The sequence below is a fragment of the Rhinoderma darwinii genome, chromosome 1 (assembly GCF_050947455.1).
Source record: "Rhinoderma darwinii isolate aRhiDar2 chromosome 1, aRhiDar2.hap1, whole genome shotgun sequence".
NCBI lineage: Eukaryota > Metazoa > Chordata > Amphibia > Anura > Rhinodermatidae > Rhinoderma > Rhinoderma darwinii.
The window spans coordinates 562,830,707-562,845,419 of record NC_134687.1 but is presented as its reverse complement, the minus strand read 5'-3'; the positions used below and the strand labels follow the sequence as shown (position 1 = coordinate 562,845,419).

The window sequence follows — 14,713 nt, the reverse complement described above, 5'->3', positions numbered from 1 at the left end:
TTTAGCCACCAAGAGATAATTTGAGACTTTAGTAAGGGCAGTTTCTGTGGAGTGTAGAGTGCGGAAACCAGATAGTAAGGGGTCAAGAATGGAGTTAGCAGAGAGATAGCAGATAAGGCGAGAGTAGACCAGGCGTTCCAGGAGTTTGGAGATGAAGGGCAGATTAGAGACTGGTCGGTAGTTAGCAGCGCTGGATTTGTCAAGAGTTGGTTTTTTCAGTAATGGGTTTATAATGGCATGTTTAAAAGCAGAGGGAAAGATACCAGAGGAAAGAGAGAGGTTAAATATTTTAGTCAGGTGACTAGTGACAGCTGGGGAGAGGGACTGGAGGAGGTGTGAGGGGACAGGATCACTAGGGCAGGTAGTAGGACGAGAAGAAGAGAGGAGCCTCGAGACTTCTTCAGTTATTGGGTCAAATGATGAGAGTGAAGAAGAGGGAGTGCGGGAGGGAAGGGGATCGATGTTACTAGGGGACTGGGAGATAATATCATGCCGGATGTTGTCAATGTGTTAAAGTAAATACAGTATATGTTATGGGAACAAAGGCAGAACAAAGTGTTTATATACGATGCCAGTAAACTAACCACTGAACACTGGAATCAATTATTTTCACAATTTCCAAAATATAACCAAGGGTATTTTCACGCCTAGCATAATCGCTGCAGATCTTCCGCTTAAATTTGCAAGTAGAAAATCTGCAGCGTATCACAGTAGTAGCAAAGTGAATGAGATTTAACAAATCTCCTCCACACTCTGTAGAAATTGACCAGTGGTGCAGATTTTTTTTTAAATCAATTTATTCTGCGAAATGGCTGCACATTTGTTGCAGACTTTTCTCATTTTGTTCAAATGGGGGAAGAAAAATCTGCAATATATGACAGATGTTGCGGAAGAGCTGTATTCCTGCAGCAAAAATCGCAAGAAAAAAAAAACCACACAAAAAAAAACAACTCTAAGGGTATGTTCACATGGCTTATTTTCAAAAAACGGCCGAAAAACCGCGGAGAAATCGGAAGCAGAACGCCTCCAAACATATGCCTATTGATTTCAATGGGAAAAACGGAGTTCTGTTCCAATGGCCCTTTTTTTTTGTGAAAAAAGGTCCGCGAAAAATAAATCCATTTTCAGACGTTTTTTATTTTGTGTGTGCACATACCCTTGTGTGTGTGCACATACCCTTAGGGCACACACAAAATCAAAAACGTCTGAAAACACGGAGCTGTATTTAAGGGAAAACAGCTCATGATTTTCAGACGGTTTTTAAGCCACTTGCGATTTTCGCTGCGTTTTTTACGGCCGTTTTTGGAGCGGTTTTTCTATAGAGTCAATGAAAAACGGCTCCAAATATGTCCCAAGAAGTAACATGCACTTCTTTTTCACGGGTGTCTTTTTACGAGCTATTTTTGGAAAACGAGGCATAAAAAAAACGCCCCGTTGGAACAGAACGCAGTATTTCCCATTGAAATCAATGGGCAGATCTTGGTAGGCGTTCTGCTTCCGATTTTTCAGCAGTTTTTCCGGACGTTTATGGCCTTGAAAATGGCTGAAAATAGCCTGTGTGCCCATACCCTTACTCGCCTCCCATGGCACTACTGTAGTGATGCGTCCCTGCTCCTTGGGCTGGTCTATGTTGAACCGACCTTCTCGGATGACATTTTGTCCCACGTGTCTGCTGCAGCCAATCACAAGCTGCAGCGTCACATGGGATAATACATCATCTCAGGAGGCAGACTCTACGATCATCTGCGAAGCAGGGACGCGTTGCTATGGGACCGCTAGCTGAGAGGAGTATTGTCTTTTTTTTAACCCGCTCTTCCCTTCTCCGCAGCAGAAAATTTGTTTGAAACGCTGCACCAGATCAAACATGATTTGGGGGAGTTTGTTCAGTCATTCCCTGCAGAACCTTGGTTGGATTTGCTGCAGAGCTTTCAACAAATCCAAACTGTGTAAACATACCCTAAAACCTGTGTAAACATACTGTAGATCTTTTTGTAGTTCTCCTGTAAGGCTACTCTCACATTGCAATTAAAATATGGTACAATAGTGGGAAAACCACTGGAATAATAGTGTTAGCGGTTTAGATTCTAGTGTGAACCTAACCATAGAAATTGAATTGCAACAAAATGTTAAGAAGCGGTTATCAGGGACTCTGAACTTTGAAGGAGGGCAGCGGAGGGTATAAAATAATAAACTAACAGGTACTCGCCTTTTGAAATACCACCTGCTCCAACGCTGACACCCTGTCACTACCAGTCCGGTCCCAGAAGCTCCGGCCTGCTCATGTCCCCCCAATATCAGTCAGAATACAAAGAAGATCCTCAAACATATGTATTACATGGATTGCCATTACTCTGAAAGGCCACTGCTTTCACCAGTAAATTCAGCTTTTTTTTTTGCCAGGAGTGCCAGGAGTTGTGTCAGGGATCATTACTATGTATATTGTTTGAAAAATATTATCCTCACACATATGTATATACATTTCAGTTCTTTGTGTAATATACTGATATATATAACAACAAGTTCTTTGTTCATGTCGGACACACCTATGGAAGACACCGCCCCCTGGAATGCAAAGAGGAGTGTGCAGAAGAATGTACAGGAAAACTTATAGCTGAGGAGCGAATGGGATTTAAGCAAGTCCCACATCTATAGGGAGGGGCATGTGTCTTCTCTGTGTGTGTTTCTTTGTTCTGAATAGAAAGTTTTGAGTCTTCCTCCTGACTGAGCGAGGGAAGCTGTACCAAACATCTGTGTGGTGTACTTCTCTCCAGGCATGCCTTCAGCTTTCAATTTACAGAGGTGGTTATTCGGTGTGAAATACGGACCTGACATTTTTGGCACCCCAGATGGGACCTCACTCGAGGAAATATCAAAATCCGGACAAATCGACAATCACAGGGTGAAACAGATAACTCAAAGTTGCCCACTGAAGGAATTTGATCACCTCCGCAACACGGTAAGCGAGTTGATTTTATGAATCTTCGTCTTATCTGTGTTTGTGGAATGTCTTGTGGCGATCTGTAGAACCCTTTTGTTGATTTCCTGGATTATCTCAGGCGACAGAGGTGATATTTTCCGCTGTGAGGTAAAAAAACCTGTTAGACCTTAGTCGCGCCCGACTAACCATCCTCTGGGTAATTAGAGTCTAAATAAAAATTATATAACAAGACCGGAGAGTTATCGACTGGGATTTTAATATTTCCAGCGAAGCCGGAGAGTCTAGATAAATATTGTTATATTCCAGTGAGATGTACAGGGATACATTGTAGACTGAAAAATTGATATATAAATTACATGTATAACATAGACTGTTAGAATGGATGGTTTACGGTCCATATTCAAATCTCCAGGATCGTCCGTTTCCGGACAGTCCTATTCGTATGATTTATTGAAGCGAAGGGAAGCAGTATGTGAGTAAAATGAAGAAATTGATGGAAGTGTGTGGAATCCATAGAGGAGGGCGGCTGCAAGCCGGAGATTGGGCAAAAGGTATTCTGGAGAACAAAGGGAAGTTGGAAGGTAGAAAGTTGATGGAAAGTGCTTTAGAGGGATTTGCAGAAGAGGAAGTAAGGAATAAGAAAGGTATTGTATGTATTAGAAAGCAGGACCAGCCGACGCCCGGTAATGGCTTCCGCATCTCATGTTGAGTGTGTCCTCATTGTGGGTGGGAACCCCCCCCCCCTCACAGCTGCGCACTGTGTTTCCAATGGTAGAGGCTGCCCCCCCACCACCCACCCCTGATGTGGCCACGCCCGGCCCAACCAAATCAGTATGAAATAATCGCCTTGTTAATTTTGGCATTTGAAGTGTTTTTTCTATTTTTTTAGGTTCCATGCTAGTGAAGCACACGTCATCATAATATAGAGATGGTGGCCGACAGATTGGACAATTTTACAGATTATGTTTGATGTTTTGAACATAGATAATTCCTATACAATGGTGTGATGAATGATTGCAGATACGTATGTTGTTTTGCAGGCATTGCAAGTGTTAAGATTGTGAGACTAGACCCTGTTAGAAGCTGTGAGTGTGTGACCCCCCTCCCTCTCCCCTGTAGTGTGCTGTGTTTGGGAGGAGGAGGGGTGGCTGACTGGGTGCAGTCTGCAGGGCTGAGGAGACAAAGGACTTCAATATGCACTGCTGAGATATATATATATCAGTAATGTCTACAAACCTAAATAAATTTCTTCTCTTTGCGCATGCGCTGTAGTTTATAAAAGTTCCGATATTTATGTGTTCTGATGTGATCAGATTTCATGTGTTTTGATGTTAATTCAGATGTATTAAACTACAGATACTGTGAGACACGGGGTTTTGAAAATGTATGTGCCCCCCATCGTTCCCTATTTTTATATACAGTTTATTGGTTTGCAGTAATTAATGTTATCAGATATAATATTTTCTGTTTTTATTGAATAACTAACTACAATTGTTTTGTTTTTGATTTCACACATGAGTTATATCATTGTAAAGATAAAATGTATTTGTGAGGAAAAAGTCATTTTTGTTTCAGGCTGTTGTACATTACAGGGGGTTAAACTAGTGTTATGTTGAGATGTAGTTTTGAACTCTGCTACATTACTTTCGCAGAGTCCACAAAGGGGGGAATGGTGAAGGGACTGATCAGGTACAATTTTGGTTTGTTTTGAATTAATTAATTTGGTTTCAGGAGATCTAAAAATGTGTAAGAGACCCCAATGAGTAATCCAGATTAAATGTGTATGAGAGTAACCTAAATGTTGAGGTTTATCTGTATAGATGGTTCAAGATCTTTCCAGAACAGTAAATATGGCACTGGGTAAGCTGTGCTGTAGTCTCCACCCAATATGAGGTATTGTGTAAGAGACCATCCCCCTCCAGCAAAGTTACACAGGAGGTGACGTCACTCACAGACGAGTCTTTATGGATTTAGATGAGGGAGAAGGCAAAACAAAAATTGTCTGGACATTGTTAATTTGATGTAAAGTTTTTAGGAATGTTTTTTTTATTTGTTTTTGTATTAATCAAGTATTTGCAGAATCTGATAAAAGTGAGATTCTCAAAGTGTTCTGGATTATCAGATGAGTGTGGAGAAGTGTATAACATTTTGTTTTATTTTAGAGGATGAAGACGCCACCCCTTTGAGATGTTCTATCTATATGTGACATGGGTTTCTAATGTAACTTTGTAATAAAGAGATTTTATTATACAGTATGTACAAGACAGGATACAAGGCACCAGGTAAATCACCCAGAAACCACTCTCACCTTCTTGTTCATCTCAAGGAGTGGAGCTGGAGGTGCTCGCTGAGGCTGTAACCTGGCAAAAGGTAAGACGGCCGACATTTACACTGACTCTAGGTACGCTTTTGGCATCGCCCACAATTATGGGGCCATTGGTAGTAGGAACTTTATTGGATCATCGGGTAAGCCAATTGAGAGAGCGAGAGAAGACAGACCTGACAACAAGAGTATGTGCGGCCAGGTGTCAGTAAATTGGCTTGTCCCTGGATACAATAATGCCACCGCTAGGTGTGTAGCAGCCGGCATGATGTGCGCACGGCGTGACATAGGTAAAACAGCAAAGGTACCTGTGAAAAGTGCAGCCCGGCCAGATTAACAGTCCCAGCGACTGCAGAACATACAACTACCCGAGGTAGACGTGTATGACAATGTGCTCGTGTGTGTAGACCTGTTCTCAGGGGGGCCTGAAGCCCGGCCGGTATCTTCCCCACTGCAGACGTTGTGTGTAAGTGACAGGGGAACAGTGTTATCCCAAGTATTGAGCTGATGTTTGTACAATAAGATGTCAGCAGTTCTCTAGACATTGTCCCAAGGTTAGTTTGTTTAATAACTGTATTTAAGAAGTGTTGTGGGAATATTAAATTCTGAAGTTAAGTTTTATGTAAAGTTCTAGACCAGCCTTAGCATTGGACTATTCGAGTCATGCGTCAGATAAAAGGTACAGAAGCGGAATATTCCCATTAGAAAACATTTTTGTTTATTTTTATTTTTGTTGTGAAAGGAAAATTTTAGCGCAGAGAATTCTGTGCAGTGTATATGTGTAAGTATAGATATGTATATAAAGAAGAAGAATCAGTTTGTAGGTATCAGTTTTAGTTACTGACCAGTGTGAACGTTAAACATAAATCGGTCATTGTTAATGTTTTTCTTCAAGTTAATTATCTGATTAAGATCAATTACTGATTAGGCTATGAAAAGCTTGTTCTCCACAGGAAGAGTCCAACTGGAAGCGGAAGGCGTGAGAACCAGATTCTGACAGAATGTGGACGGATAAAGGAAGGTAAACCGGTAACACCCAAGGCACTCTTGATGGCACTTGCATTGATGGTGTATGACCTCACATATGCCCCAAGACTGCAGGGATCGATTTGGCAAGATCTAATTGGTATGTCCCAGGTTTTACAGCTGTCGCTGCTAAATTCTGTTAGAGCTGTTTGATTTGCCTACAGAACAGTCCTGGCAGACCGGTGCCAACCTTATCATATCCGCCTCCCATGAAGAGAACCGACCTTGAGAGGCCTTCCCAGGTAGAACGAACCAGATTAGAGTAAGAAAAATTGGTTTGAGACACTTGTCAAATAAACATGTGGAATCTGTGTATGTTTCTGTGAGGTGGAGATGTTCTAGGCAATCAGCTGAGATCAAGGTACAAATCCTGCTGAAAGAGTATCACCAAGTGCAAATGAAGTACCCAATAATTACACATCTTCTAGGTGCATTGTCCATTGTAACAGAGAAGTTTTTCCATATATATATATATATATATATATATATATATATATATATATATATATATATATATATAAAAAAGGTGTTTGATGTCGTTTAAGGGCCTGACATTATTGTATGTACTTAGAACAACGTTTATAGTGTATGCGGATGATGTTATCACCAGATTAGTATTTATTTTAACAATTGACAAGAGTTGGGGGTCCCCAGCAAGTGCCAGTAAATATGAACTAAAAGACTTTTAACACGATGAACTCCATCACTGAGATGCGGCAGGTACAGCCTGAGCCAGTACAACGCGTTTATCATGAACTGACGGCAGTGTCACAATTCTAAGCGGCCGCCCAGACAAGTAACTTACCAGAGGAAGAGTACAGATGCGGAGGGTTTGATAGGAGCAATACAACTCCACTAATCCGCCTACATGGGATCTCACCCCAGGCTCACAGCATGAGGTGCTATGTACAGCCTGATGACGTAAACTAAAGGAGACGGTGTCGGACAGATAAGAAGGACCAAACCGAGTCCTGATGACATCAGCAAAGATCAAAGTAAAGACCAAAGACCTGAGTGAATCCGTCAGCAGGATCAAGTGTTTTGATAAGTAAGTGGCTAGGAGGGGGTAATAATAACTCCCCCACTGGACACCAACGTAGTCTGACTCCACAATTGTGTGGGTTACCCTGAGGGTGACAGTCAGTGAAGAGCAGAAGACAGGGGAAGAAGAAGACGATGGTGTACAGGACTGGCAATGAACTGATGGGACCCGAAACCTGAGGGTGATAGCATTAGGATGATTAGTTGAGGCCATATTGTTTATAATGTCTGAGGTTTATAATTATAATGTGTGTAAATATGCCACGGTGCTGCAAATTACAATCTGAGGAGTTTTATGTGAAGGTGTGAGGTGAAGGTCACTGTGCTGCCCATGACCTGTCATATCTGCAGGGGTAAAGTCCCATTAGGACAGTAAGTGACAGTGCGACAATTATTACTGTTAATAAAAATGTAGACCGGATTAATATATATATATATATATATATATATATATATATATATATTACAACCAGCAGCGGTTTGTAGATTATATCAAGACAACCATCCTGTATCCTGAGGAGAATAGGGACAGTTAGGACCACTCCGACACCTTGGAAGTCCAGGTACAAAGGGGGGTTACTCATCAGGAGTAGCTCGTCTCAAGCTGATGAAGAAATCCAAAACCCCTACCCGCCTGGTTCGAGTGGTCAGTGGTAGGTTGCTAGGCAAGACTCAGGGATAGAATAATAATATTTTTAGGGGGGACTGTCAGGGATCATTACTATGTATATTGTTTGAAAAATATTATCCTCACACATATGTATATACATTTCAGTTCTTTGTGTAATATACTGATATATATAACAAGTTCTTTGTTCATGTCGGACACACCAATGGAAGACACCGCCCCCTGGAATGCAAAGAGGTGTGTGCAGAAGAATGTACAGGAAAACTTATAGCTGAGGAGCGAATGGGATTTAAGCAAGTCCCACATCTATAGGGAGGGGCATGTGTCTTCTCTCTGTGTGTGTTTCTTTGTTCTGAATAAAAAGTTTTGAGTCTTCCTCCTGACAGAGAGGGAAGATGTACCAAACATCTGTGTGGTGTACTTCTCTCCAGGCATGCCTTCAGCTTTCAATTTACAGAGGTGGTTATTCGGTGTGAAACACGGACCTGACAGTTGGACCTGCATCAATCAGCTGATCGCCGCAGTGTTATTTACATACACAGAGTCTTAAAACCTGCACAGACCTAATAACTCTTAGGATATGTTCACACGCTGTGTTTTCAGACGTAATTCAGTAGATTTACGCCTCGAATTACGCTTGAAAAAACGGCTCCATTACGCCTACAATCATTTGCCCATAGCTTGCAATGGGATTTACGGTGTTCTGTTCCCACAAGGCTTAATTTTACGCGTCGCTGTCAAAATACGGCGCGTAAAAAGACGCCCGCGAAAAAGAAGTGCATGTCACTTCTTGGGACGTTTTTGTAGGAGTTTTTCATTGACTCCATTGAAAAACAGCTCCAAAAACTGCCGTAAAATACGCCGCGAAAAACGCGAGTTCCTAAAAAAACGTCTCAAAATCAGGAGCTGTTTTCGCCTGAAAACAGCTACGTATTTTTAGACGTTTTTGGTCACTGCGTGTGAACATACCCTTACAGCTAAGAGTTTGTTATAAAATTGTATCCAGTCGAGGCAATCGTGAGAGAGATCACCACATAAGGAATACAAACTTTCTCCTAACCTGAGTTTTCTAATATATATCACTTAATCAGTATACAGTGGTGAACAGGATATGACAATGTCTGATAGGTGCGACCGTCACTTTTTAGAAAACCTGATTTAGTAATTCCCATAGACTTAAAAGGGAGAAAGCTGCACACATACAGAGCGAGGTCTCTATTCCATCCAGTAACCAAAGGCTTGCAACACAGAGGTTAGAGGACATTCCTTGTTTGATGTGAGAATATCATATCATTAGACATTAACTGGTTGCCGACACAGGACGAGTATGCTCGTCCTGAGCGGCGAGCACTTCGCGCATTAGGACGAGCATACTCGTCCTGTGTGACAGCAGTCTCTGCCATCTCTGTGTGTGCGATCGAGAGCGGGGCAACGGCTGTAATACACAGCCACGGCCCCGCTCTGACAGCGGAGAGGAGAGAAACATCTTCTCTCTGCCGTTAACCCTTTGAACGCCGCGATGACAGCTGATCGCGGCGTTCAAGGAGAGGGGACTGCACATTGATCGCGTCACAGAAAATAACTGTGACGCGATCAAAGCCCATAACTCATATGGCCAGACAGCCCAGGGTCCAGTGAAGGACCCCAGGGCTGTCTGAACATATTTCCTGTTGTTAGGGCATACTGAGGTGTGCCCTAACAACTGCCTGTGTACGATCAGTAACAGGCTAATGTACTGGCATATAGATCTATGCCAGTACATTACAGTTACAAAATAAAAATCAAAATGATAAATCCCTTTATGGGATTAAAAAAAAAAGTTAAATGAATGTAAAAAAAAATTAATGATAAATAAATAAATAAAAAGTAAATAAAATACACAGAAATACTCATTTTTTATAATAAATCAACTTTTTAAAATATAAGTCCCAAAACATGAAATAATATAGACATATTTGGTATCGCCACGACCGTAACAACCTGTACTACAAATGTATACCATTATTTATTATGATCGGTGTATGGTGTAAAAAAAAAAATATTAAAACTGCTGCACAACTGCTTTTTTTCTGCATTTTAATCTAATTAAAAATTTATAGAAATTAAACGATAATGTATTTGTACCAAAAAATGGTACGTTCATAAAGTACAACTCGTCCCGCAAAAAACAAAGTCCCATACAACTACGTCGTACAAAAAATAAAAGCGTTATGAGCGTCGGGATGCAAAGAGGGAAATGTAAAAAAAATTGCTCTGTCCTCAAGGCTAAAATTGGCCGTGTCCTTAAGGGGTTAATGGTATATCCTGTGGATATAATATAAACGTCTAAGATGGGAAAACACCTTTAACAAGCAACGACAGATATATCCGTGACGTGCGGGTTGTGATTCTAGCATCGTGACGGATATATTAGTCAATATAAAAGAGTATCCGGCACACCAATTTTGAAACAAAGGTATTTTTTTATTTTGTTTTTGTTTTTAATGCCAGTGGCAGAGTGCGACGTTTCGGTCTAGGTGACCTTCATCAGGCACTGAGCTGTGATGGGAAACTGAATTGACAAGCGCTAGTGGTGCTGATAGCGGCTGGCCGCTGTATCATGGCGCCATGATACAGCATCTCTATTAATAGGGTCACTAAACTTTATTGTGGTTTCTAGTAATCTTATAATTTACGGTAAGGGTACATTGCTGTTCATTCAAATCTTATTAAATTCCGTTTAAAAGGGTTGACTAATGAAGATAACCCCTGTCCATAGGGCATATGGACTTCACAGAAACAGCAGCCCCCGCTCTGGGGTACTCAACATTCATCATAACTGCTGCCACGTGATACTGCATTTACCCTGCAGAGGATATCTTCCCTCTACAAAAACAGCGGTTTCCAAAGGGTGCCAGGAGCTGTACTTACTGGCAACTTCAATATTTAAGGTGTTTTCTGTGGCGAGTCAGCCCCTTAAAGTGAAGCTATTAATGAAGTTAGATAGAAGAGGAATGGTTATGCCACGAAAAAAATATTCAAAGTCATAAAAAAAAGAGACTAAAAAGTGCTGCAAATGTTTTAACGCCATGACATTCATTGTTCGTGCATATTTATATGCAATTCATATACAGCTCGGTTCTATTGATAAATGGCTTTCAGGAACCCTGCAGGAACTATAGTACATAAAGGACGGAGCCTTTAATTTAAGTATACACCAAATAAAAAAAGCCTGGTGATTTAAGTGTGTATTCCATGAACCCGGTAAATTCATGTTAAGTAACAGCTATGGGTTTCCCTTTGATGTATTGCCAGTCGCTGAATGTTTTGGCTTGAGTAGACAGTATTTGTGTACAACATACACAACAGCGTCAGACGTTCAAGTACCAAAATTAGTATCTTGGAGAAGTATCTGTTCCAAGATTGTTATCAATGTAACAGAGAAATATTAGAGACCGTTTTATGACCCTGTTATTACTGTACTGCAAATAGCTTATTATACTGCTCTGATATTTTATTAGATGCCTCTTGTTACAAGCATATCTGGAAAAGGCAAATGCGATTATCTTCCTCCAGCCCAAAACTGTATAAAATAAGAACGTTTAAAAAGTAACACTTCATAGTTTAGTTAAAATAAATAAAATTATATATATATATATATATATATATATATATATTATATATATATATACACACATACAAAGAAAATGGCGACAGCTCACTGCGAACACCAATGTCACCTAAGCCGCTAAATATAAATAAGTATGCATTACTGCTTTATCTGCTTACAATAGGAAGGTTCTTAGCGCACATTTTGAACAAATTGTGTTTGCCCACCTGCCACGACAAGGCGTCCTCCATAGGTGGGGACCTACTCTGCACATACACCCAGAACTGGGATTAAGCCTGCATATATCTGGGGATTGTAGGAACAAGCATTAAACTAATTAAAATCACCCAGGGCAGAATGGGAGGAGTCCAAGATCAAAATATATATATATCTCAATAATAATTTTTATTTATACAGCGCCAACATATTCCGCAGCATTTTACAGTTAAGGGGGTACATTGTACAGACAATATCAGACATTAAATAGTGACAAAACTCATTTACAATTCAAAGAAGAGGAGTGAGGACCCTGCTCGCAAGAGCTTACAATCCATGAGGAAGTAAGGGTGACACAAAATGTGGAAAGTGCTTGTTCTGTACAATGGTCCAGCCATCTTTTATACACATGGGGTGGTACACATAAAGCTGCATGAGCCAGTCACCAGCTAGTATCAGTGTATGACAGACATGAAAAGTATTAGGGTGCAAGGAGTGTAGGGGATACTGCTGACTGAGGGGGTCAAGTTCTCATGACTAATGTAAAAAGGAGGGCCATGGAAAGGAGTCAGACAAGGGAAATGTTATAGGCCTGTCTAAAAATATGTGTATTCAGGGCACGCTTAAAACTGTGGTTGTTGGGGATTAATCTGATTGTCTGGGGTAGTGCATTCCAGAGGACTGGTGCAGCTCGAGTAAAATCTTGGAGGTGGGAGGTTCGGATTATGGAGGATGTTAACCTTAGGTTGTTGGCAGAACGTAAAGCCCGAGTAGGGTGGTAGACAGAGATGAGGGAGGAGATGTAATGTGGTGCAGCACTGTGGAGAGCTTTGTGGGTGAGAGTAAGGAGTTTACTTCTGAAGAGTATGGGCAACCAGTGCAGTGACTGGCAGAGGGTAAAGACGTTGGTATAGCGGTTGGTCAGAAAGATGAGCCCGGATGCTGTTTTCAGGATAGATTGGAGAAGGGAGAGTTTATTGAGGGGAAGACCGACTAGTAATGAGTTGCAGTAATCAAGACGAGAGTGAATCAGAGCGACAATGAGAGTTTTGGCAGTTTCCACAGTAAGAAAAGGGCGGATTCTGGAGAGGTTTTTGAGGTGAAAGTGATTGAATGTGTGAAGTAAAGTAGAAATATATAACCTTAACCGCTTCCCGACCGCCCACAGTAAATTCAAGTCGGCATTTGCTGGGCTCTGTGCAGTGCCGACATGAAGTCACGGTGGTTGTTAAAAGCGCGATCCGGGTGTCTCAGAGTTAACCCCTGCCTCTGGTCCCGGAGACATGACCGGGACCTAATTGGTTCAGGTCATGTGATCGCAGGGAAAGCTTGTTGTAGCAACGAACTGGAAAGTTTGTTGCTACAACAAACTGGAAAGTTTGGTGCTACAACAAACTGGAAAGTTTGTTGCTACAACAAACTTTCCCGGGAACCGACTGCAGGTGCTGCAATCGGTTAGAAGGCAGAACCGGAGGCCATATAACAGCCCCCGGGTCTGCCATGCACAGCAGCCTATGAGAACCAGACGCTGAGAGTCACACTGACAGGAAGCTTATGAGGACCGTCCCCTCATAAGCTTCCTGTCAGTGTGACTCTCAGCGTCACACTGACAGTTTATAATACGTTACACTACCTAGGTAGTGTAATGTATTATAGCAGCGATCAGTGCTGCCAGTCTTCAAGTAAAAAATAAAAGTAATAAAAATATTTTATAAAAGTGTCAAAAACAAAAAATGCTTTTTTTCCTATAAGTCTTTTATTATAGGAAAAAAATGAAAACGTTAAAAAAAAAAGTACACATATTTGGTATCACCGCGTTCGTAACGACCCAAACTATAAAATTATAATCTTTTTCCCGCACGGTGAACAGCGCAAAAAAAATAATTAAAAAACAATGTCAGAATCACTATTTTTTTGGTCATCAACCCTCCAAAAATATAGAATAAAAAGTGATCAAAAAGTCGCATGTACCCTAAAATAGTACCAATAAAAACGACAACCCGTCCCGCAAAAAACAAGCCCTTACACCGCTTTTTTGACTCAAAAATAAAAAAGTTATGGCTCTCAGAATATGGGGACACAAAAAATAAATAATTTTATCGAAAAGTGATTTTATTGCGCAAATGCCACAAAACATAAAAAAAAACTATATACATCTGGTATCGCCGTAATCGTATCGACCCGCAGAATAAAGTAAAATGTCATTTATAGAGCACAGTGAAAAGTGTCAAAAAAAAAAGACAAAAAACATTGTCAGAATTTGTTTTTTTGTCACTTTGCTTGCCAAAAAAATCTAATAAAAAGTGATAAAAAAAAAATCACATGTACCCTAAAATGGTACCAATGAAAACTACAGATTGTTCCGCAACAAATAAGTCCTCGCACGGCTCCGGTGATGAAAAAATAAAAAAAGTTCTGGCTCTCAGAATATAGCGACAGAAATTGTGCAGTGTCCAAAAGCTGATAAGATCGGGCGCCATTTATCAGTGCGACATTGGCCACATATCTGCGGATTATTATTTATTTACCGAATTATTATACCCTCTTATTATGTCCTGATGTACTCTGCCCAATTTACACATACCCCCACATCATAAACTGAAATAAAAGCAAAACCCCAAACAGAACAGTTACCAAGCAAACTCTGCGCTCCAAAAGCCAAATGGCGCTCCCTCCCTTCTGAGCCCCACAGCTTGCCCAAACACCAGCTTACGTCCACATATATGATATTTTATATCCGGGAGAACCCGCTCAACATTGTATGAGGTATTTGTCTTCAGTGGCACAAACTGGGCACAACATATTGTGCGTTAAAATGACATGGAAAATTGTCATTTTCACTTTGCACCATCCGCTGCGCATTAACGCCTTCGCGCACCACGACTTAGTAGCATGTTGTGGTGCGGGGGGGTTATATAAGGAGCGGGCTCATGCGCTGCGCCCACGCCATAT

The 14,713-nt window shown here is 41.0% G+C and overlaps 1 protein-coding gene across 1 annotated transcript in view; it reads right to left on the bottom strand.

Annotated features, from left to right (window-relative positions):
• The window catches only part of LOC142661301 (arylsulfatase B-like), a 140,155-nt gene that overhangs the window by 50,168 nt on the left and 75,274 nt on the right, over positions 1–14,713 (bottom strand). The window lies entirely within an intron of this gene.